This window comes from Chelonia mydas, chromosome 22, assembly GCF_015237465.2.
Source record: "Chelonia mydas isolate rCheMyd1 chromosome 22, rCheMyd1.pri.v2, whole genome shotgun sequence".
Lineage (NCBI taxonomy): Eukaryota > Metazoa > Chordata > Testudines > Cheloniidae > Chelonia > Chelonia mydas.
Window position 1 is genome coordinate 12,011,790 of NC_051262.2, and position 24,799 is coordinate 12,036,588.

Genomic DNA, 24,799 nt, shown 5'->3' on the forward strand with positions numbered 1-24,799 from the left:
CATTTTAAAAGCAGCAAGTGCTCTTACAACAAATCCACCTGCTGCAGCCAGACGCAATCACCGTAACATCTCTTACCCACAAACATGAGGAAAGCAGGATAAAGAACCCTGGTTCCCCAGCTCCACACACTCTGATCTCTTGTCACTTCAACAAAACATCTTTTCCAGTAAACACGACTAGTAGTAGGTCTCACAGCTACTCTCCACATACAGTCACTGGAGGGCATCACTGCTCACTCGGACAGAGACTCACTGGGTATCGCTTACTGCTGGAGCTGTGCAGGAGGAGCCGGAGTCAGTCAGAGGAAGTGGCTCATTCTGGTAACTGAACGGGCAGCACCATTAGAGAAGAGGTGTTTTTAACAGGTCTCATTACCAGCTCCAAAGAGAGATTATAGCTTATAAATGAAACTACTGTCCCTTGCGCTGATGAAGTTATTTCCATTGGCAAAAATGCCCTTAAAATACTGACTTTGAGTATTCCATCCAGTCATTCATTTGACCCTCCTCCAACCCACGGGGGAATATATTTCTTATCATCTGGTTTCTCTAATGCATAGGGCCAAATTCTGAAGTCTGGACAGAGGCAAAATTTTGAGTCTGCCTTTGAAATCATGGAGAGTTTTGTCAGAGAAAAGACAAAACTTTTGGCTGGTAATTTCATAATACCCGGAGCTGATTCTTACCATGCTAGCTATCAATTTCCCGTTCTGCCACAGACTTTCTGTGTGACCACAGGCAAGTCCCTTAGCTGCTCTGTGACTCAGTTTCCCTTCTGTAAAATGAGGATAACATTCCTGCCCTATCTCCCAGGGCAGTTGGGAGGAGAAACACATTAAAGATCATGAAGCACTTTGAGATCTACTGATGAAAGGCACAACATAAGAGATTGCGTGTGGGGAAATATACTACCTTATATCACACCTTATCACACACCTGTGAGCTATTATTCTTATTTTAAAGATACAGAACTGAGGCAGAAAGAGACAATATGACTTGCCCAGGGTCTAATAGGAATTCTGTGGCAGAGGAGGGAATTGAATCCAGGTCGCCGGCTAGTGACCCTAACCACTGGACCATCCTTCCTCTCATTCCATTCCAACCCTCTTATTTGCAAACTGGGGACAGGATTTTCAGAGGAGACTTAGGCCCAGATCCTACAAGGTATTCAGGCACCTCGCTTCCTTTAAGGAACCCCAAATCACTGAAGCCCACACCCTCAGTGTTTGGGTACTTGGTGTGAAACATTATAAAGGGTCTGAGATTTGCAGAAGGCAGGTGGCCAGCACATTCTGAAAATCAGACCCTTTTAAGGTACCTCATGTGGTTCTCCCAGAACCCTGGGCCTGTATAATCACTGCTCCCCTTCTGAAACTCTGGCCTTAAGGATTTTTTGTTTTGTTTTGGTGATGGCAGCAGAAGACTAGCGGGGATCAGAGAGCCCTCAAATGCTAAGCGTATGGTAAATCTGTTCCTTAGAAGTGTTAGCAACGGTGCAATCAGACTGTGGAGCAACGTATCATTTGAGCATTTTGCAGCCGTTATTTCAAAACTTTCCAGGTTATTGACAAAACAGCAGGATCAAGTCAATTTTACTCACACTGGTATTACAGCCAGACGTGTGGAACTAGCTCGCTCTTGCCACGCTACAGACACGCGCACACACACAGTTTCTTACGCCTATTCTGAATGAAAATAAAACAAGATCCTGAGAAACAAGGAGAACCTATAACTCTCATGGACTCCGACGGCATCCAGAACCTTGCAGGATTGGATCTAAAGATACTTGAGAAGCCCTGTGATTTTTCTCTAAGCTCCCTTCTTGCACTGCTTCCTCAATTCAGATGCAGTGATGCTATGAGCAACCCCCTCATTCCCTGCACAGGATGCCAGACTGGTATTTGCCTTCCTTCTCGCCCACTCCCTCTGTATGACCAAGGCAGCCTAGGAGAGAGAGAGAGACTCTAAATACCTTTTCTGTCTGAGATGCAGTAGAGAAACTTGGCAATTGCTAGTTCCCCCACTACAACCCTGCTGCAGTCTCCCAGCCACTGACACTTCAGCTGCCTGTTTGTTCCAAAGAGCAACCAATCACAAGATATATTGTACCGGAAACTAGCAGAAGTTTTGGAAGCTTCTTCACTGCACTGTCATCTTTAACATGTCACCTGAGTTCCCATCCACTCCCCTGCCCGCACCAATCCATCCTCTTGCTCGCTCTCTTCTTCTATGGCCTGCATCTCGTCTTCCTTCCCAGCCTTCACATTGCCGGCTATCAGTGGCTTTGGGAAGCAGACCTCTAGGAACCAGCAGGACATCATTGCATGACTCAGTCCCAGGGAATGTTTCAGACCTGTCAGCATTTGTTAAATGGAATGTAAGGGATCAAGAGTGCTAAAGTGGAAGCAAATCGGGCTCGTCAGGGATGCAACAATAGCCATGTCGCAAAACATGACGAAGAGTGAAAAACCAAATCCCTCTAGCAAGGTGCCGTCCCAGCTCCCCTGATGGAGAAAGCGGCAAGATGGAGCTGCTTAGCCTATAACTTTCTCCCCAGCTATGTATCATTCCCTCTTTAATAACAGCTTACATGTCTCTCATTCCCAAAGGATTTTGGCAAACAATCCAATGTGCCAGCTAGTCACAGCTAACACTTTTCATCCACCACAGAAATGCAGCCACCTCTGGGGAAGAACACACCAGTACATTAATGGTGCACAATGACACTTAGATGAGGGCACGGTATGAAGAAGGTTGTCACAGCCAATCGAAGCGGTGGGGGGAATTCAGTTAAAAAGTATCCACATTGGAAATTGGCTGAGATGCCTAGCTCCTATATAGCACTTTCCATCAGTAGTTCTCAAAGTGATTTACAAAAGGAGGGCAGTCTCCTTATCCCCATTTTACAGATGGGAAAACTGAGGAATAGAGCGATGAAACAACTTGCCTTGGTCACTCAGCAGGACAGTGCCAGAGCTCGGACTCTAACCTAGATCTCCTGAGTCCCAGTCCAGTGCTCTATCCACTAGATTATCATTCCCCCTTTCTTGAAAAAAGTTGCATGGAATCATTAACGAACAGGAGGGGATTCATTTTACAGCTCCCCAAAGGCACAGGTGTGCAGGGGTGGCTTCTGGATCTGCATGCTTGCTAACTGAATAAACAGCAGCAGAGATCTGGGGGAGAGTCAGGTCATCGGCCCTGCGGCAGTGACCTCCAGGCCACCTCCACGGCTTGCAGCCAAATGCCATCTGGGTTGGGTGAAAAGGCAGAACGCAGGAGCCATGGGGAAGCTGCTGCCTCAGCGTCACCAGCCTGGAGCTCATAGTTAAAAGCTAAACGATAAACACACGGCACGTGCTGGGCTTGGCTACGAGACCAGCAGGGTTGTAATTACCTAGAACATGGAGCACAGAGGGATGCTGTGGTCACCTAACACTTATCCACAGCTAGGAACAACTTCCCAGCGCTTTGATTGCTCGCGTGAACCTGAGGAACAGCTGGCAGGGAGAGAAAGGTACATCGGCGTTTGCCAAATGGCAGGCGCTGAGCAATCACCCCCACTCCTCCACACGCTGCACACACACATCCCCCATCTGGATCATATGCTTTGACATGCCCAGAGAAAGCAACACAAGAACCTTCCCCCCCCCACCCCACTCCCATTGCTAGAGCCATGCAACAGAAGGTTAGGAGCAGACAGAAAAGTAGCAAGAACCTCTTAGTCATACAGCACCAGGGTGTCACACGGCCATTTAGGAAGCCAAACAAGAGCCTTGTGAGGCGTCTGCAGCAGATTGTTAGAGTTGCCCTTTCCTCCCAGCCTTCCCGAGCCCATCTCCATCCCCTGCTCAAAATTCGCTCGCTCGTTCACTTAATTGAGACACAAAAAGGTAGCAAGCGCTGCTCTCCGCTTCCCTGCACTGGGAAGTTCCTTTTGCCTAAGCTGAAAAGTTCCCCGTTCTCCCGCCATGCTCACTTCCTTGTCTCTCTCTCTGTAGCAGTGTGGCCGGTTACTGAGCACCCTGTCCCTATTAGCCCCCCTCCGAGCACTCCATATCGCTCCTGATGTGGCTCCCAGCACCCCTTCCCAGGGCCGTTCTACTAGCAGCTAAAGTCCTTGGTCACAAAACAATCCAAGCGATCCCCAATGCGTCCTCAACATCGAGTCCGACATCGTGACTCGACAGTTCATACCTCACTCCGGTTCCTCAGCCACCTCCAGGGCTCTTTCTCAGTCAGTCTGCTCTGGCTGGAGCTCAGCCTTCTGGCCCTGCTTCCTTCACCTATTAGTGTGTTCTGATTCTGGAGCGTCTCTTCACCACACCACGCTGCAACCCCTTGCTGCCTTTTAATAGCAGAATTACCTGCTTCCCCACAGGTGGGACTCATCTTGTAATCAGCACTGGCTTAGCTTCAGGCTGTTACACTCTCTCGCATGCACCTGCCATGAAATACACCTTCCACACAAATTTACTTGGCAGAAGGCTTCAGGGCTGGGGTGGGGCATTTGTTAACAAACCACACACTCACCGACTAAGAGGACATCCATCCTAATAACGCAGAGAAGCTTCCACGGCAAAGGAGAGGGGGGAAATAAATTCCCCTGTCTATGGCAAATGGGGGGGGGGGAAACGCCTTCAGAATTGTTCTGATCCTCTTTTCTCCATTGAGCAAGAAGAGGAAAAGGGAATGCATACAAGAAATGGCTGCACTAATCCTTCTGTCGATGGAGAACATGACCTGCAAGCTTCCTAGAAAGAGATAGATGGCCTTTGTTAGAGTCTCTGTCCGTGGTCCTGAGGCCTTTCCCAAGCCAGCAGGTTTGCAGGGAAGCCAAATGTACCTACTTTGCAAAAGCTTCTATCTGTAGCACTGAAGACATTCCAAAACTATAAGCTACCCTGGAAAGCAGATTGCTGTTTGAAGCACAGAACATCTGCTCTTGTTTTAGGTCATGATACTCCAACATCCTTAAGAATATGACCCTGCCAGATAGAGAGAGGTCAGATGCAAGATGCGTCTCATAAATCACTTATAGCGGTAAATGATCTAAACTCTTTGGCTACTCTCAGGACAGGAAGAAAGTGTAGTTTTTGCTGTAAACATTTCAGGCTAGAGTTTTAAAGGCACTTAGGCATTTCTGCACTGAGAGTTGCAATGCCTGAGTGATTTAGGAGCCCATATCTCTTTCAAAAGTGATTTAGGCCCTTAGGAATCTAAATCCCATTGGTTATGGGATTTGGCTGCTAAGTGCCTCAATCCCTCTTCAACCTGAGAGTTAGGCTCCTAAATCAGTTAGGCACTGCAACACTGAGTGCAGCAATGCCTCGATACCTTTAAAAATCTGGGGCTTCAGCTGTGAAACTTCAGGAGGATGAAATTAAGAGAGACTGTGCTGACGGGGTGTTTAGACAGTTTTACATAAGGTTCACTTCCCAGAGTTAGCAGCTGCTCCTGAAACAACTTCCACACATTTAATGAGCTCTCTTTTATTGTACGACCCAATACACTTTCCTCTGTATGTTGCAGCATCTTTCTGACACAGTGAGATTTCTGTAGGATATTTCTTACTCATGACAGCAAAAGCCAGAGGGAGAATAAACTGCTAAACCACAGAAAGCACGTGTGCCTTTTCTACCGCTGCTTCTGTCTGGTGGGAAAGATCTCTCTGAAAAAGCAGGTGTGGGCAGAGGACTCTCCTGAAAACTGCACTTCAGCACGACGGGGAACCAAATTTACCTCCTGCATCAATGTTTCTGTCCACCCAGCCTCCCAGCCCCGGTCTACACTGGGAACTTACATTGGCATAGTTACAGCTGTACCTTGAGAGATGCTGCAATGCCGACCCAACCCCCGCCGTAGACAGTACTAGGTCGACGGCAGAATTCTGCCATGGACCTCGCTGCACCGCCTGCAAAGGTAGTGTCTACACTGAAGCATGACAGCAGCGCCGCTGTAGTGGTTTAAGTGTAGCCATCAGGAACCAGGCGGGCCTTCTCCATGAAAGCTTTTGTTCCTCCTGTTGGAGAACAAAACCCCAGCCCACCGTCTGCAGGCTCCCTTGAAAACCAGCAGTAGCTCTGATACTTGGAGATGGCTTTAATTTTCTCGATGCACCTGGGGAGGCAGCCTCCAGCCCAAGCGTGGCTGTGGTCATGCTGGATCTTGGTGAGTCACCAGAGGAAGTCGGACAAACAGCGAGGAAATGCAATTCGAGCAAAGCTACTGTGACTCTTGCAGCTGAAATAACAAATTAACAGCTGCAGAACAAGGAGGAATTTTGAAAAATTGTCAGGAAAAATCAGCAAACAACGTAACAGGGTCTTTTTCATTCTTTTGGCAGACACAGTGAGTGATTTCCCTTTGCAAAGCTTCATCTGGGGAGAGGTTCAGATTTAAATGAAACTGACAAGAGGGAAAGGATCTGAATCAAACTCCAACAGTTGGGCGTAGCTGGGTTTTATTGCGTGGGGCTGGTTTTATATATATTATGTGGAGTTGGTTTTATATACATTTTTTGGAAGAGTTACAAACCACCCAAAGACACATGTTCAGTGCAACTAAAACTTAAAACTGATACAAGGAAATACATTCTCCCCCACCACACCAACACAAAACACACAATTCACCTGTGGAACTCATTGCTACTAGGTATCATCAGAAGCAAGAGCTTCGCAGGATTCAAAAAAAGATGTGACATGTATATAACTAACAAGAATATGCAGAATTATAATAGTAAGGATTACAGGAATTGAATAATTTTGAATGGGATCTCAACCCTCATGCTTCAGCGCACACACTGAATTCTACCCAATGGGGGTAAGGAAGGAACATTCCCTAGTTATCCCATAAAGGAGGCCTTCTTACACCATTTTCTGAAACAACTGGTATTGAACTGGATGGAGAACTGTGCTGATCCAGGCTGGCATTTTCTCTGTTTCTGTAATAACATAGCTCCTTTTAGATTTTGTCAACAATGTATCTTTAAGGGAACACACTAAAGATCGTACTTTACCCCTTTATCAACCTACACAGTCGCCCTGTGGTTCCTCTCCCTGCATTATCATCACAGTATTTGCACTGTGGCTTGTCAGGTATTAACTCATCTGAGGTGAGAGACAGTTGGGTGGTATCTTCTTCCCCAGGTGTCAGCAGGATAAAAGCACCTCTCTCTCTCTGTCACACCACAGCGAAGACATAGCTGCAGGAAGAGTCATTCAGTTAGCATATCTCAGCACTGGAGAAGACAATGTGCAGGGGAAGGTGATATGAAAGATAAACACCTGTTGGGCTGAAATGTGAAATGGATTTTTCCCCCTCCCCTACAGGGTTGTTTTGTTTGTTTTAATCTCCCCAGCCCCTCTCCCCCCGACACACACACACCTAGCTGTGTTGGTTAGGAGTGGGGGTGGGGGGAACATCACAGCCCTTTTTGCAGGTATAACTGCCTCTGCACAGGAGCGTTCGAACATGAGGTGTGAGGTGCTCAAATACCACGATGGGGGCCAGGTAACCTGAGATAGCTAGGCCGGGGTACTCAGCATTTTCCAGGTGGCTGCAAGAGGAGCCCTGGAGACATACCCTCCATGCAGAGCTGGAGGAGGAGGAGTGGTTGAAGCTATGGCTCAGATACTGTGGTGATGAGATCAATGTGTTCCTAATAGCTCATGCTTCAGGGTTTCAGCTGGCCACCTGCAGGGGCAAGGGAGGGATTCCCCACCTAGCAATGTATTTGTGGGGAGGGTGTTATTGCTTTCCTCTGAAGCACCAGGGATGGAGACGGGACTTGGACAGGATGACCAGGGCTCTGAGGTGGCACCAGCCACTTTTTTCTTTCTCAGTTGCTTGGCTGGCTGGTTCTTGCTCACATGCGCAGGGTCTCACTGATCACCACAGGTGGGGTCGGGAAAGAATTTCCCCCCAGCTCAGATTGGCCAGGACTCTGGGGGGATTTCCCCTTCCTCCGTAGTGCGTGGGTGTGGGTCACTTGCCAGGATTTTCTGGATCTATCTCACTCCATCACTTCCCTGCCATTGTGGGGGTCTTGGCTACTGGTGCACCTCGGTCTCTCCTATTCTCTGCCTGTGGCACATACTAGTCCAGTCCCCTGTGGGCTGTAAAAAGTAGATCTAATTTCGGTCGCTGGGTTTCGTGGGTGGGTGCTGGGCGGTGTTGGCAGCCTATGACGTACAGGGGGTCAGTGGTCCCTTCTGGCCTCAAACACTATGACTCTAATACCTACAGAGATGGCTCTGCTCACTCACTGCGCAGCTGGCTGCACGTGTGGCTCTGATGCTGACGAAGGCCATATAAATACATCGGCAGAAGCGGAAGTAAGCTGCACACCACACAGGCTTTGTCTGTACACCCCATAGGGGAGTTTTCTTGCTTTAAAATCCGAGAAGAGAAAAGCTCCCTGTAAGTTTTACCACAAGATAATTAGGTGAGGTCAACACTGGACCCTTCCCCTGCCCTCAGGGCCTATGGGTCCCATGGTTGACCTTGCCTAGCTACAGAGCAGTAAAATTACCATGCCTTGTCTCCATTTGGATTTGAGAGAGAGAGTGAGCGATACCACATTAGTTGTGCCATGGCAATAACAACAATGCCCAGCTCTGATACCGTACAGAGATCTCAAAAGCATTTCACAAGGAAAGAAAGTAGCATTATCCCCATTTTACAAATGCGCAAACTGAGGCACAGAGACTTGCCCAAGGTCACCCAGCAGGCCAGTGGCAGAACCAGAAACAGAATGCAGGTTGTGACATTGTGTACCTTGAGGGATCACCCTGTACCCCCCATATTCCTCATTTATATATATGATGGTGATCTTACGCATAAAGCATGCCTTGTAAGATAGCAGGGGAAAGGTTTTGAGCTGCCATTTCTCTATCCGTATGTATGTATCATTAATGCATATGAAGTTATGAGAACTGTGTTGTATGGTTGTCACTAAAACATGTTGTAAGTTGGAGAATCAGCCAGATATTAGCTCCCCAGAGGCAATAGCAAGGAAAGTAGCAACGCCCAGGTGGGGTGTCAATCCACCCAGCAACAGCCATTGTCCAGCAAGAGAGCTACAATTCAATGACTCACCTGCATGAGGCCACACCATGGGAACTGCTCAGCCTTGCCTGAGGACTCAGCAATGCCCCGAGACATGCCTGGACTTGTGTTCTCCAAGCACATGGACTGAGGGTATAAAACAGACACAGTGGCCGCATGCTCGGCCTTTCTCCTTCACCCACCTATACCACAAACAACAAGGACACTCTGAAGAAGACTGAAGACTCCAACAGAGGGGACTGGCCCCGGTTTCAAGGGTGAAACCTATGTACTATGAACTGCAATATCCAGTGGGGTGAGAAAAACTGCTTAGTCTAGTTGTTGTCCAGACTAATAGGCTTGAGAGTTTAGACTGCGGGCTTATAGTTTATTTTGGTAACTTACTCTGACTTTTTGCCCATCACTTAATATATCACTTAAAATCTATCTTTTGTAGTCAATAAATGTGCTTTACTGTTTATCTTTACCAGTGAGTTTGCCTGAAGTGTGTGGCAAATCTGCTCAGGTTTGCAAAGGCTGGTGTACATCCACTTTCCATTGATGAAGTGGTGAACCAATTAATAAATCTGCAGTGCTCGCCTTCAGCAGTGCAAGACGGTATATTCCTGAGGTATGAGGCAGGGGGTTGGGGGGGTTGGCTCTGGTGCCTTTCTGGGTATGATTCATGAGTGGCTCTGGGAGCACTCACGCAATCTAGCTGGCTGTGGGGGTCCACATGCGGTTGTGTTGAGTGATCACAGCACCCGGAGGGGTTTGCTGCTGGTCACCAGCAAGGCGTTGTGAGAGACAGCCCAGGCTGGAGAGTTGAGGGGGCACAGTGGTCCCACAGTCCCAGGCTGCACCCCGGGAATCCCGTCACACAAGTTTCCTGAGTCCTACGTCAGTGAGCTATTCACTAGCTCCCACTGCCTCCCCAGGCTTTTAAGAAGTAGCACAAATTACTCCCTGCCACCGGAGAGCCAAGAAGCCCAGGATGTGCCTTCATGTAGCGGGGCACCAACCTACCATGCCTTATCATGAGCTGGGCCAATCTAGCCCTTACAACACTTCCTTGCTCCAGTTTGCCCTGCCCTCTTCTCTGAAGCTCTCCATCTGTGGCTGGGCCACTTGAAAATTTCTCCTTTAATGTTAAAAAAAAAAAAAAAAAAAAAGCTAAAATCCTAGGGTTTTATCAGTTTTTGAACTGCTCGGGATTTATCTTTGTGACCAAACAACGAAAGTTTAAGCCCCGTGGTCTCAAAGTGCTATGAAGAGCCCGGGAAGCCATTCCCACTTCAGATACGCAGTTGTTTTAAGCTGGCCCCTTCAAGGAAAAGGCCAGGAGGAGGCTAGAGGGTAGCGGCGGAGGAGAGGCGCAGTGGCGGCACCGCAGCAGATAAAAGGAACGGCGGCAAATTCATGCCCAACTGAGAGGGGTCTTGAGCTGCCATTGAACGAGGGCGGGAGCTGCCTGCACACTCAATGCTCCTCTGACTTACAGAACTGCAAAATCTTGACATATTTAACTGCTTTAAATACGCTGATAATGAGGATTACCAGGCTGACAGCAGCGTATCTTGGATACAGCTTCTGGTTAAGTCTGACTCTAAAAATCCTCTTCAGTCAATCCTAACCCTCCCCCCCCCCCCCACCCACGGATAACTCCCCCATCTTCTCCCTCCTCAGCACCCTGGCCTCACACATCCCCTTGCCATCTGTCAACTAAGCTGGTGCTTTCCTATTGTCGCACTTATCTAGCAGAAGGCCCCTGAGTACTTGGCAGGTCACCACTTCAACGAAGCGACCTATGGAGGATATTGCAGCAGCCATTCTGCACGGCTACCCTAGAGCGAGTGAGTGTGTGAGGGGGGTATGTGTACAACAAGAAGTAACATTAGGGGAGCATAATCAAAATCACCCGAAATGGAATTAAGTCAGGGCACCGGAGCTAACAACCCCACTCCTACAAAAAGAGCCACGGGATCTTTGATGACCACAAGCAGTCAAGGCGCTGGTTTTATATCAACTCGGAGGGGATTACACCTGCAACAGCACATCATCCCCTCATGCCACTGGCTAAGTTCTCAGAGGGAAGAACAACACCTACTGATTCATCAACACCCCTTTCATTCACCTTGCCCTGGAGATTTCCAACCCTCATACGGACCAGGCCCTAAGCAGTGCAATGTGTGAAATAATAATTAATTGTATCACGGTAGTGCCTAGAGGCTCCAATCAGGTTGGAGCCCCACCATGCTAGGTGTTGTTCAGACATACAGCAAAAGACAAAGCCAGTCCCAAAGAGCCGAGTCTTAGGCCATGTCTAAACTGAATTCAGAGGCGTGACTGCAGCATGTGTGGACCTACCCGGGCTAGCTCTGGTCTAGCTGGCTCCAGTGACAATAGCAAGGAAGCTGCTGCACCAGAGGCTGTACAAACTGCCACAGTTTAGGGCAACTGCACGTGTATTTCCCCACAGTGGTGCAGCCAAGCAGCCGAGCTCAGCCTTCCAGCTCCCCAGCCATTGCCTCTTTGGGCGGAGACCTGTGTCTCGCTCCCTGGCGACTGGGATATTTCCAGGGTGCCCAGCTCCCTGCCTTCACTGTGTTGTTCCCAGCAGAGGCAGGCTGTCCGAGCACCCCTGCTCACTTGCTCTCCAGAGATGGTCAACAGAGAGAGCTCGTGGTTATTGACACCACACAGGGGAGTACCAGCCAACAGTAATACCAGAGGGAGCGTACTTTAATATTTAAATTCTATGTAGACGTACCCCAATATCGCACTGTTCCTGAGTATCCCCATCTATAAATCTGGTCTAATACTTCATACGAGGAGTCAAGAGACTTAATATCTCTAAAGCACTTTGAGATAAAGTGGGATGTAAAAGTGCTAACCATGCACCGAGTTTCTCCCTACAGTATGCAGCTGCATGTCAATATCACTTCCGCTTATATTAGTTCAAGGCGATACAACACACAATGCATGGGAGGAATGAGAGCGTCACTTGAGCATCTCTCATTCGAGCATGATGGGGCATACAAGGTGACAGACATTTCTAGGACCTCAGCTTTAATGTGATGGTAGATAGAGATCCTTTGAGAAAGGCCTGACCATGGTGTCTCCTTGGTACAACCCGTTCTAGGGGATCACAAAAGCACTAGAGGGGCTCAGGAAATGATTTTTTTTCCCCCAAGACAAATTTTGATGTAATGCATTTCCCCCAGGTTTTGTCAAACGTTTTCCAAGTTTCTATTGAAAACCCCCCAAATATATGTTGTGAGCCACCAATTAGCATTTCTTTTTTTGGTTTACAGCAAACTGAAATTTTTTTTTAGTTTAAACACAAAACAATTTTGGTTGACAAGAAATGACAATTGGTCAATTTCAGGGGAGTCAATTTTTCAATAAAAGCCTAAGACTTTTGGAGGAAAACAGATATTTTTCCTACAAATTTTCATCTAACTGGAAAGTCATTTTCCACCGGTAAACATTTTGACCAGCTCTTAAAAACAACAACAACCAACAAAACATCTTGTTTACTGGCAGTCAGAATTCCTCCTTGCTTGTTCACTCTTTGCATAAAGTGCGTTCTACTGTATGAATCAGATCTGAGAACATTCCAGTGGAGTTTTTTTTTAAAAAGTAACAATTAAAAAAACCCAACCACACCATTCTTAAATGTATCAAAATGCTCTCTGGCCAAGAGAAGGAAGATTAATCTATTTATTTCACTTACATTTCTAGCAGAGTCAAAAAAGAAGTGGAGTGGCTTCTACCAAGGCCACCTAAGAGCGGCTATTTATGGCCAAAAGACTGGATTTGCTTCTTTTCATGTCTGCCAGAACTGGAAGTGAAATAAATAGATTAAACTTCCATCTCTTGCCCGGAGAGTATCTTGATATATTTAATTGATGCTCAACGAGTCTTTTGTCTGAGTTAAGGAACAGGCCAGTTGGGAATCACTCTCTAAAACACCTGCGGGCTAGGCTGGTCTGTATGTTGTATTTCAGCAGGAATTTCTCTGTGTGTAAGTGCGCACTTCTAGGAGAGTTGGAGAGTACATTCGAGAGTGCATGTGAAAGAGGGCAACATGCCAGACTAAGAATATGTACAAGAGAGCATGCGGATAAGCATGAAAGAGCAAGAATGTGCTCAAGAGAGCAGGTGAAGCGAGCGGGCTAGTGTGCAAGGATAAGAATATACACAAGAGAGCAGGTGTGTAAGCATGCAAGAGGGAACATGCACGAGGAAGTCCGAGATATTGCACACTCGTGCAACAATAGCAATGTACGTGAGAGAGCACATGTGTAAACATGAAATGTGCGAGCACTAAAACATCCACCCTAATCCACATGCTCGCTCAAGTGAGAACCTGCACTTGAAAGCGCAGGAGTTAAGAGCGCATGCATGCAAGAGTAGGAAGGTACATATCGGAGCACATGGGTTACTGTGCACTCATGCAATCTATGGAGCAACGGAGAAGTCTGCAGCAATAATAAAGAAACAACATGCAATCTCCCAGCAAAGAAGATCCAAAACACGAACCAAGTTCCTGATGTTACATGTAGAAGGGATTTATTTGTATGAGTGAAGCTTTTAATCTTGGTTGTAGCATAAGAGGCACAAAAAAAACTTCAAACCAGAAGCGCGTGTTTGATGAACGGTTGAATGCCAAGCAGTATCCAATTAGAGGCACGGTGCTGCAGCGTGGCTAAGATGAAATGTCACACTCCTGAGGGGGTGGGAGAGAACAGGCAGCTCCGAGTTTCCCTTGCTCACAGTAAAAGGCCAACTCCTGAGAGGCTCAGTGGCCGTGGGCCGCAAGGGAGAGCAGATAGCCTGGGGCCAACAACAAACCACAGAGACAAATTCCACTGTGCAACTTTTCTGCCAAAATCTCTAATCTTCCTAGCTGGGTCATGGTAGCTGGAGATCAGCCCAAGGGCCTGGGATCTTTCATGCAGTTTGAATAGGGATTTGTAAAGAAAGATTGCTGGGCCCAGGGTAGCAAACCCAGGACTTCCATGTCCCGGGCTTGCACCCTCACCATTAGACTATTCTTCCTCTCTTTGTTCATGCACTGAATGAGAGCTCTAGGGCAGGCATACTTAAATGGTCAGAACACAGGACTGGGAGACCGCAGCCCTTAAGGTGCTTGAGTCTGAGGCCAACTCCCCCTGTGGCTTTGAGCAAGTCACTTACCGTCTCTGCCTCAGTTTCCCCATTTGCAAAATGCAGATAATAACCCTTACCTCCTACCATGGGTTGTGAGGAGTCAATCATATTTTCAGAAGGGATTTGAGTTTGTTATAAAGGCTGGCTGAGATTTTCAAAGCTTCCTACGGGATTTGGACACCCTATTCCCCAAAACTTTAATGCTTTGAAAATCTCACAGTGAAATCCCAATAAGAGCTTTGCCACTGACTTAAAAGGACAGAGCATTTCCCCTTCAACTGTCAAGTGTAGGGGGGTCAGCGTGTGCCAAGTCCTTAAGTCTTTATCGAGTGTTGACTCGGTCCTTACTCAGGTAAAACTCCTTTTCCAAGACACAGCCCAACAGAAACAGAAAGGGGACCACCACGCTCAGGTGGATCCCATCCCTGAAGTTAAGTCTTCAGTGGTCAGCGTGGGATCACTCGGCTTCCATGAGAAAAGGAGCATCTGGGCCTATACAGGAACACCACAACCGGACAGAGGGTCAGAAACAACTCAGCACCTGGGCTGAAAATATATCCTGAGAGGATGAAAGGAGACAAAAAGCAACCAGCAGGCTGTCCACACCCCTAACCTAGCAGTGCTCTGGAACTACTCCCAGAAACACCTGTCCTCATCCGTGATGCTTGAATCCAGCTGTGAGCCCTGCAGGACCCCATCCTGGGGTGGATTTGCAGTTGGTCTCAGTATAGGCTTAATGCTGGTCTTAACCAAATGAATTGACTTCACAGAAGCGGAGCTTTGTTCACACTGAGTGCTTGTAAAATCCATGCATCACACCTTCTAGCTGCGAGCCCAGGGTCACTCACTCTACTGCAAATACCACCTGTGTGCATTAATTATCCTTGTTAACCAATCCTAGCCCCGCTCCGATGCTGGGTATTCCTATCCACTTCAACGTCCTAAGCCTTGTGGAACGCCATCTGTCTGCCTAGGTAAGTACATAGCCTCCATAGTACTGTCGTACCCAAGCACCTCACAGACATCCATGAGGACATCTGCACAACACCTCTCAGAGGTAGGGAAGCGTTGTCCCCCTTTTACAGAGGGGAGAACCGAAGCTCACCTAAATTAAGAGACATGTCCAAGGTCAGAGAGGGAGTGTGTGGCAGAGCAGGGAATTGAATCCAGGTCTCCCAAGTCACAGTCTAGTTATCTTAACCACATGAACCTCCTCCTGGTGCCATCTGAGTTTCCTTTAACCTGCTCTCTGACCCAGGAGCTTTTCCACCTTAACCCAGCCCTGATGCCTGTGGGATTCGCTCCAGTTTAGAAGTGCTCCAGCAGGATGCAGCTCTGTATAGTTACATTTCTATGCAACTCATCTCAAACCAGCTATGAACCCAGCAGGCCTCCAACTACCCCAGATGCCCACTACTCTTCAGCCCAGCTTATTGTGTGTTCCCAGCTGTCAAACAGCAGCCTCTGGAGAGACTCCTAAACCCAAAAGAAAAGCTGCAAACTCTCCATTTCCCACATTGCTCCCTTACACAAGTGGCATGGCCTTGGCTTGGGAAAACCTGGTATAAAAGGGGAGCGGGAGAGACAAGAGTGGATTCTGAGAGTGAATGAAACCAGTTATTCATGTCACCTTCAAGCAATTTTCTCTCCCATTCCTGCTGCGGGAGAGCAGTTCTCTATGACAACGGATTGCTCATTCTGGTTAACAAACAGTTAAATCCCTAATGCAGCTGTGTTCCCCCCACTCCTCATCACTCTTTAAATAAACATCCCAAAAGAGCTGACTGAACAGGGAAGCAGAAATGTTGAGATGCCTGATTTACAACCAGGGCAAGCGGGCAGGTCTGTTCTGTGCTAAAAGGACCCTGAATTAAAACCTCAGCTCCTTCCTGGTTCACAAATGGCTCCTACCCTGAAGACATGACCCTGTACTGAATGCTCAGCTGTCTCCACTTAGGATATGCCTGCAGAGCAGTTGGGAGCCTGCTTCCCAGCCAGGGTGGAGAGAAAAGCTGTGGGTAGGTAGCCCAGGCAGCGGCTTGGGCTAGCCACCCCAGTACACACCCGGGGCGCCAGGCAGGTTTGTACTCATGCATTGGTGCTGGAGCTTCGGGTGCTGCCGCACCCTGGCTTGAAAGTGGTTTCCATCACATCCAGGGTTTACAGTTTGGTTCAAGGGCTCTCAGCTCCCCCACGATACACCTTGTTCCAACACCCCCAGTCCTCAGATGGCGAGGTCATGCTGCCACTCTGGCTATGTTGCTATTTTTAGCACACTAGGTTGAGCAGAGCTAGCACTTCTCTCCACCCGCCATGGGACACGTGCTCCCAGCTGCAGTGTAAACATACCCTTAGACAGCTGCTTCACCAGAGAGACACCCCTGCTGAGAAGGATCTTGCTGTGGGAAGGCTGTTACACACCTGAATCTCAAGCGCCGATTTGAAAATCATCCGCTGGGACCACGTTGTTCATGATGGATCGTTATATTCTGAACGTGGGGGGGGGGGTGAGTGTGTGTGCACGCACGTACACATGTCCCTGTGGGTGTGTGATGTGCAGAGGATGGGGTCTGGGAGTAAGTTTGATTCTTTCAACAGGGGGCTTAGGGAGACAACTTAGCTATGAACGATCAGTGCAGAAAGGACTGGTGCATAAAACCATTGACACCACAGTGCAGAATAAGAATACTCCCAGAGTAAACAGTGTGCAGTTTCCTATTAATGACATGGTGCTCGATGCTCCGTAAATGTCCTTAGACTTATCACTCTATGGTACCAAGCCTGATGACAACCCCAGGAAGCCGCTCGCTAAAAGCCAAGCGAACGCAGTGCCCCATTAGATGAATCTTTCTCCTTCTCTCTGCTCAAGTGACAGTAAGACTCTGCAATCACTTGAGCCTCCTAGGAAGAGAGTTAATTTCTCTGGATAGCCAGAGTGGACATTTGTCCTGATGTCTCTGTTTTCAGAACCGTTTCACGCGCAAGCTGCATGAGTTCAGTCGCTCCCCCAAACCTGGCAGTGATCGCTCCGGAGTCGGGACAACAGGATATAGCTGACCAGACTCCTCTGCCTTACACAGCTGATTAAGTAGTGGGGCTTGTCTACCTGGCAAGGTAGTGAGCGACCAGTCCTGTGGATCTACAGCGCACTAACGGGCCACACTAGTGCGCTTTGACGTACTGCACAGTCCACGGGGCGAGTTAGTGCGCGGGAAGCTAGCGTGCTGTAGAATGCTGGCTTGCCACGAGCTCACTCACCATGCAGACAAGCCCGCAGACTCCTCCATGTGATTCAGAATTCCCTTTCCCCTCCTACTAGGCATCCTGCCCTCTTTCCTCTGCTGCCTTCCAAGGAGAAAGAAAAGACGAGCACCTCCTTCTCCACTGCTATTTTAATGCTGGCCTCTGGGACAGATCTCATTGTGATCCACGTCGTGGATATCTATTTTAGGTGCTTACATGAGCCCCATCACAGTCATCTGGACACCTCACAATCTATAATGTGTTTGTCCTGACAACAACACTGTGAAGTAGGGCAATGCTATTATCCGAGACACAGAAGTCTGTGTCAGAGCAGGGAACTGCGGTCAGGTCTTCCTAACCCCATGCTAGCACCCTCACTACCAGACCATCCGTCCTCTCAGAAGGGACAGAGGGAACCGTTGCAGCACCACGCAAGGCAGAGCAGGGCAAGCCATCCTGGGGTTTGTTGGAAAAACTATTTGACATTCACACAGCGAAAGGGCTACGCAAACTATACACCACACACCGCCCCCAATGAAATGCAGCCACCTCTGGGGTGGAGGGCAGCAGCCAAATCAGCACACAATGCGTTGCACTACAGAGGGTGGGAAGGAAATTTTGGCCCAGGACACCAGAACAGCCTTCTGTTCTTCGGAACAAGTTCCTTGAGATCTTTTGGGCCAGAACCTCAGTTGGTGTAAATCGAGCAATATCCACCACCTGAAAATTTGCCCAGTTGCCTCAACACTGCACAGGTGACTTCAACCGTTACGGTCTCGTGCCCTTTGTCGCAGCCACACAATGTACTGCACAAATTTCTATTTACCTCTTTGAGAAATATGAAGGGTGGAGCTGTTCCTGTGGGGACTGGAACCTGGGGCTGCTCTTCACTAAGTGCTTGGAATGCTAAACCCTCCCTGTCCCCTTTCCTCTCTGCACCCAGCCTGCTGCTAAGCCCCTTGCCCAGAGCACCCAACTGGCTTTGCTGGGCCTGCGGCGCTAGGAGGAAATTCTCCATCTGGCTCCGGTTCTACCATCTCTGAGAATCCAATAAAGATAAAATCAAGAGCCACTAACTGTCCCGGCCTTAAGAACCCACAGAGCTCTTCATCCAAAACTCCCTTAGCTGGCTGGTAAGGGAAACAGTTTGGCAGCATTGAAATCTTTGCTCTGTCTCTCCTCCCCCACCCTCTCCCGCCTGCCTCCATGCTCTCCTCTTCGGAGTCTTACTGCCATGCAAGTGGAAATTGGTCTCTGGGGAGGAGTGGGGGCATGGGATTTTCAAATGCCTCTTTTCTGAGCTGACAGCAGCCCTTTCAGCCCAAATGTTGCTCAGAAAGGTTCATGAAGACGGATATGTATTTTTATGAGCGCCCCAGAATGAAATCTTTTTAAAAGCTCCTTTTCTTAAACACCTTGAAATAATTAAAGTCTTCCATCAAATTACACCAAAGATCTCTCTATGAAAAGCTTTTAATTTCCATCCACATCATGTAACTTCATCCAAAAGATGAACACTGTGGGCTTTTTTTTTAAATATTATTTTTTCAAAAAAACATCATGCCGGGAAAATTTAATTTGATTTTAGCCTGACTAGAATGCTGGATAATGCAATGTTCTGTCAGCAGATCACAGCTGCAGTGGTAAATCACAAACCCACCTGCTTCAACGCGTTATGCTCAATCAGTTCAGGGCCTGCAGGAGCGAATGCCCAGTACGCACGTAGTCCTGCAAGGGTAACCCAGAGTCACTGCAAAACTTGAGCATCAGATCCTTCCCTTAGAGATGCCTCCATCCCAGAGATTGAGGCAGGCCAAAAAGAACAAAGATCTGGCAAATGCTCACTCATGGCGGAAGAGTCAAATATTTATTAAAACAGGTTGGGAGGGGAGAGCTGCCAGTTTAACCTCTGCTTCTTAGGGTTTGTCTACACTGGAGCTGGAGTAGATCTAAAGTGCCTAGCTTTGGTCAAGCTAGTGCACCAAAAATAGCAGCGTAGCTGGGAGGGGCTAGCTGCCTAAATATATACCCATCACCTTGGATGGGAGGGATTGTTCTCGGAGCAGCTAGCCCCGTCTGCTGCCTCACAGCTTAGCTCACTCAAAGCTAGCACCATCATGAGATGGTGCAAAAACAGGAGGCTGCTACCCTGGGCCCACTGAAGTCAATGAGGTCAGGATTTCGCCCTGCAAGTGTAAGCATTAGCAGCAGACTCTTAAGTATTGCTCCATGGGCTCTATTTGCATTAGAAAAAGGGCTGTCTGGATTTCATCGTCACTCCTGCTCCTGTACTGTAGTCACTGAAAAACTATTTGGCCTTACACAGATGAAGAGTCTGCTCCCCAGACTGGTTGGGCCATCTGTGTGAGGTTTATGTATTAGCATCTCCGAAGGGCAAGTTTCAGGACACTGAAGACTGGGATCCAGAGCGCAGGAGAAGGCATCCAGAGGCTGCTTTCTCCTGGGCTCATTAAGCCATGTATTTCCACCCAGGAAAGAGGGAATCATCCACCTCCACCGTGCTCCTCACTGTGGTAGCGGAGCACCTGCATATCGGGGTGTCTCTACTTTCCCAGAGCGAGAAGGAAGCTGAGGGAACAAAGCCAACATTTCGGATTGCATCAGACAAGCAAGAGGAAGCCCAGGAAAGCAGCAGCACGTCGGGCAATGGTCACCAGAGACGTTCAAGCGAAAGGGCTTTGGAGAGTTTGATCAGCAGATGTGCGGATGCTAAATCCCCCCTCAATATAAGCGTCAGGAGGTAGCCTCCTAAGGACGTGGGGAAATGGAATCCCTTCCCACCCCCACCTGAAATAGCTCGGATTTGCCAATTTTCAGGGCCTGCTAGAGGGTCCTGTTTTCTGACTATCTTAGACACTTATGTTGTCCCCATTACAGTAGTATCAGAGCGCCTGAGGTTGGGTAGCACTTTTATCCCCATTTTACTGATGGGAATTGGGAGACTGACGTGCCCAAGGTCACAGAGGGAGTTTGGGGTGGGGCAAGCAACTGAATGCATGTTTCCCAAGTCCCAGGCTGGCACCCTAGGGATCATCCTTCCACTCCACCCAGCCTCTGAGGAGAATCAGGTGAAAGCAGAGCACTGGCCCACGCCTGGAGTGTTGCAATTTGTATTCAGAACTGCTGCTTGGTAGGAGGAGTGATTGTAGCTTGCCTTTGGTTTTGTCATTGTTAGTACATGGCAGAGTGCTCTGAGCCAGGGTGTGGACACTCTTTATGGTCTCACTGAAACAAACAAACATGAGTACATGCAGAATAGACTCTCATTACAGCCGGCAGGTCCAAAAGTAAACAAAATGTCTGGAGAATCCCAGCCTGCTAAAGGACGCAGTGAGGCCTACCTGACAGAGCCCTGGACTAGCAGTCCAGACACCTGGGTTCTATTCCCTGCTCTGCCTGTGGGCAAGTCACTGCCCTTCTCTGTGCCTCAGTTTCCCCACTTGTAAAAGGGGATAATGATACTCCTTTGGGACGTGCTTTGAGCTCTGCTGATGAAAAGTGCTAGATACAATTAGAATAAGTGGGGATGTCACCAGCTTGGGAAGCAAAATCCTGATCGTCCCATTTAATTGCATCCTTCAGCAGCCAAGAGGCTATGATGCTGTGCATTGTCTCTTTCCAGCAGTGATATACCTCTCCCCTCAAACCCTAGGTGGCACAGTAGGGAAATGAACTCCTTTCCCAGGCTAGCACCCTAACCACTAGGCCAGTCTCCCTTTCTAAAGGAAGCTGAAGTGAGGCTCATGGGGGCTCTGCCCTGCGTGCACTCCTGGTCCCATCTCTCCCTGAGCTCCAGCCCCACTGCTGATGGGTGCAGTATCCCTGACTCCACCCCTATCTCTGGGTTCTCAGCCTGGTGGGTCACCTCTGGCCTGGTGTGCTGATGCCAGCAGCCAGCCTGAGAGTCACTTCCTGCACTAGCGGAAGCGGGCGCTCATGTCCCAGGTTGCAACACCATTCTCTCAAGTTTGGCCCAACCACCCCTCTGCCAAACCTGAGATAGGGGCCCTGTGCTGCTGCACATCGGCTAAGCCGGGCCTGATTTCTGTGGGTGCAATTTCACACGTAGCTCCCACTAATGCCGCCCCAATGCACTCAGTTTTGGGGCAGGAAAGCTGTTCTTTGCAGAATGCATGCCTGTAGGGACCCAATCCTGCAACTTGTGAGCACTCTAGCTGCAATCCGAGCATTTAAGCACATGCTTAACGTCAAGCTCGTGAGCAGGCTCATTGACTTCAAAACAAATTACTCGTGTTTAAAGTGAAGCATGTCCAGAAGTGTTTGGCTGGATTGGAACCGGAGTGCTCAGCACCTTGCTAGAGGGAGCCAATACACTGCAGATCATGCGTGTTGGGTGAGCCTTTGCTCTGTGCCTTTTGTGTCACAGTGAGTTGGGAAAGCAGCCAGAGCCTGAACCTAAAATTTATTGGCCTCTATGGATCAATCTCAGGACCCCCTTCCTGCCCCGCAACGTCATGATTTTATAGTGAGTATTTGTGATTTAATTTCCTTTTTTATAGCAGTATTAAAAAGGGAAGGTTTTAGAATCGTTCCTGTCATAAATATAAAGGGAAGGGTAAACCCCTTTAAAATCCCTCCTGGCCAGAGGAAATCTCCTCTCACCTGTAAAGGGTTAAGAAGCTAAAGGTAACCTCGCTGGCACCTGACCAAAATGACCAATGAGGAGACAAGATATTTTCAAAAGCTGGGAGGAGGGAGAGAAACAAAGGGGGTATGTGTGTGTCTGTCTATATTCTGTCTTTGCCGGAGATAGACCAGGAATGAAGCCTTAGAACTTTTAGTAAGTAATCTAGCTAGGTACGTGTTAGATTATGATTTCTTTAAATGGCTGAGAAAAGAATTGTGCTGAATAGAATAACTATTTCTGTCTGTGTATCTTTTTTGTAACTTAAGGTTTTTTGCCTAGAGGGATTCTCTATGTTTTGAATCTAATTACCCTGTAAGGTATCTACCATCCTGACTTTATAGGGGGGATCTTTTTTTTTATTTCTATTTACTTCTATTTCTATTAAAAGTCTTTTTGTAAGAAAACTGAATGCTTTTTCATTGTTCTCAGATCCAAGGGTTTGGGTCTGTGGTCACCTATGCAAATTGGTGAGGCTTTTTATCCAACATTTCCCTGGAAAGGGGGGGTGCAAATATTGGGAGGATTGTTCATCGTTCTTAAGATCCAAGGGTCTGGGTCTGTAGTCACCTAGGCAAATTGGTGAGGCTTTTTACCAAACCTTGTCCAGGAAGTGGGGTGCAAGGTTGTGGGAAGTATTTTGGGGGGGAAAGACGTGTCCAAACAGCTCTTCCCCAGTAACCAGTATTTGTTTGGTGGTGGTAGCGGCCAATCCAAGGACAAAAGGGTGGAATATTTTGTACCTTGGGGAAGTTTTGACCTAAGCTGGTAAAGATAAGCTTAGGAGGTTTTTCATGCAGGTTCCCACATCTGTACCCTAGAGTTCAGAGTGGGGGAGGAACCTTGACAGTTCCTGAATTAAAACAACCCAGAACCAGAGGCCTACATGGAGGTTTGGACAGACTTGCATAATCTGCTTGTCATTGACAAAGAGGGGATGTAACAGTTGCTTTGGGGCAATGGACTAGATTGATCCCTAACATAACGGCACCAAAGTCACTGGAGTGAAAGCAGCCACGGATCTGGCTCACCAGTCAGTAACACCTGGCTCCTACAGGGCCCGATTCAAAGCTCAGTGAATTGAGTGTTTCCATGGACTTCAATGGGTTTTGGATCAGGCCTGTCAAATATTGTACATCCATAGGCTTGCGAAAACAGCAAATCTTCCCCACCCCACCCATCGCCCTCCCATATTTTCTCCACATCCTTCCATTCAAAAGCCCTGCTCCCCTCTCCTGGCCATGCCACCACATGCCCACTCCTATGTGCTCTGCCAGCACCTCTGCTCCCACTTTAAACCTGAGCCACTCCCACATTTAGCTTTTAAACCCTGACATTCAGCGACCACAGCCCGAAGGAACCACCGTCATCATGACACGCATCGGTGTCGCTACACACACAGGTACGAGAGCTGGCTGTGGCAGCAGACAGCAGGAATATGAAGGTCGGAATAACTCCCCTGAAGTCATGACAGCCTATTATTAGCTGAACCTGGGGGCTCCTTATTACTTGGGTTATTGACCCAGTAGCAGCCACTGCAGTCTGCCAAGTTGGTTGGAACATAAGGACTCAACCTGTCGATTATGACAGTTTGGCGTTACTCCAGTCTACCGCATCAAGGCCTATATGTGAATAATCATAAAGCACAGGTAGTTATGCCTCGTTCTTGACCCTGAGGTCACAGCCGGTGAATCATCCTGTGTTGATCTTGTCAAGTTAGTTGAGTAAAATCATCCCTAACTTGCAATCCTTACAAAATATTTGACAGATAGCAACTGTTGCAGCTACCTCTGGGGTGTTGGGTAGCAGCCAAGTAGAACACAGCACCCTACACGAGAGCGATGGAAGAGGCAACTCTGGCCAAAAGCATCTCAGCAAGCTCCTAAATCTGGTGAAAAGTGTCAGGGGATCTGTAATGTCCATGCTGCCCTTATGGAAAATGTCCAGATTGCCCGTAAGAGGAAAGGGGCCGTAGAATTTAATAGAAAGTGATAAGGTTTCTGTAGAATTTTTAAGCCAGCCTATAGGGTTCTATGTATGCAGTGGGGTAGCCATGTTGGTCCCAGGATATTAGACAGACAAGGCGGGTGAGGTAATATCTTTTACTGGACCAACTTCTGTTGGTCAGAGAGACAAGCTTACACACAGCTGAAGAAGAGCCTCGTGTATGCTCAAAAGCTTGTCTCTCCCCCCAGTAGAAATTGGTCCAATGGAAGCTATTATCTCACTCGCCTTGATTCTCTCTAGGATTCTATAGCAGGCATAGAATTAGCCAGTCAAATTCTACAGGCTGAAGTGAGGAAGTGGCATTCCCACCCTGCTCCCCAAATGAAGTTTTCACAGGCGGTGCAAGGTCAAACGTACACCCTTGTTGGGGGGTTGCCTTTATAGCTAACAACCCAGGTTGAGCCTCCAAGCTTTCTCCCCAAGTATGGCAGTTCCTAGTGTTTCCCACCGGACCTCGCCAGCCATTGTTCCCTCTGCTAGGAAAGTCACCCCTATTTTACTTATACCTTAGTGGAACTATCTCGCCGCCCCCTGCCACAATGAGTCAGGAGAAATTACTCGCCAGACTTATTATCATTTAAATTGTGGTCGTGTAGCACACACTCACCCATGGGTTACTGTAGCACCTGCAAGGCTCACTGAGCTAGGTGCTGTGCAAAC

At 48.2% G+C, this 24,799-nt stretch overlaps 1 protein-coding gene across 5 annotated transcripts in view; it reads right to left on the reverse strand.

Annotated features, from left to right (window-relative positions):
- GRIK4 (glutamate ionotropic receptor kainate type subunit 4) overlaps positions 1-24,799 on the reverse strand; it is a 304,116-nt gene that overhangs the window by 207,475 nt on the left and 71,842 nt on the right. Inside the window, exon 1 of one of the 5 annotated variants that reach the window (XM_043534172.1) lies at positions 4,198-4,330. The exons of the other annotated variants lie outside the window; for them this stretch is intronic. The gene's annotated coding sequence lies outside the window, so the exon portion shown is untranslated. Of the gene's footprint in view, positions 1-4,197; positions 4,331-24,799 lie in introns of those variants that run through there. 5 annotated transcript variants of the gene reach the window in all.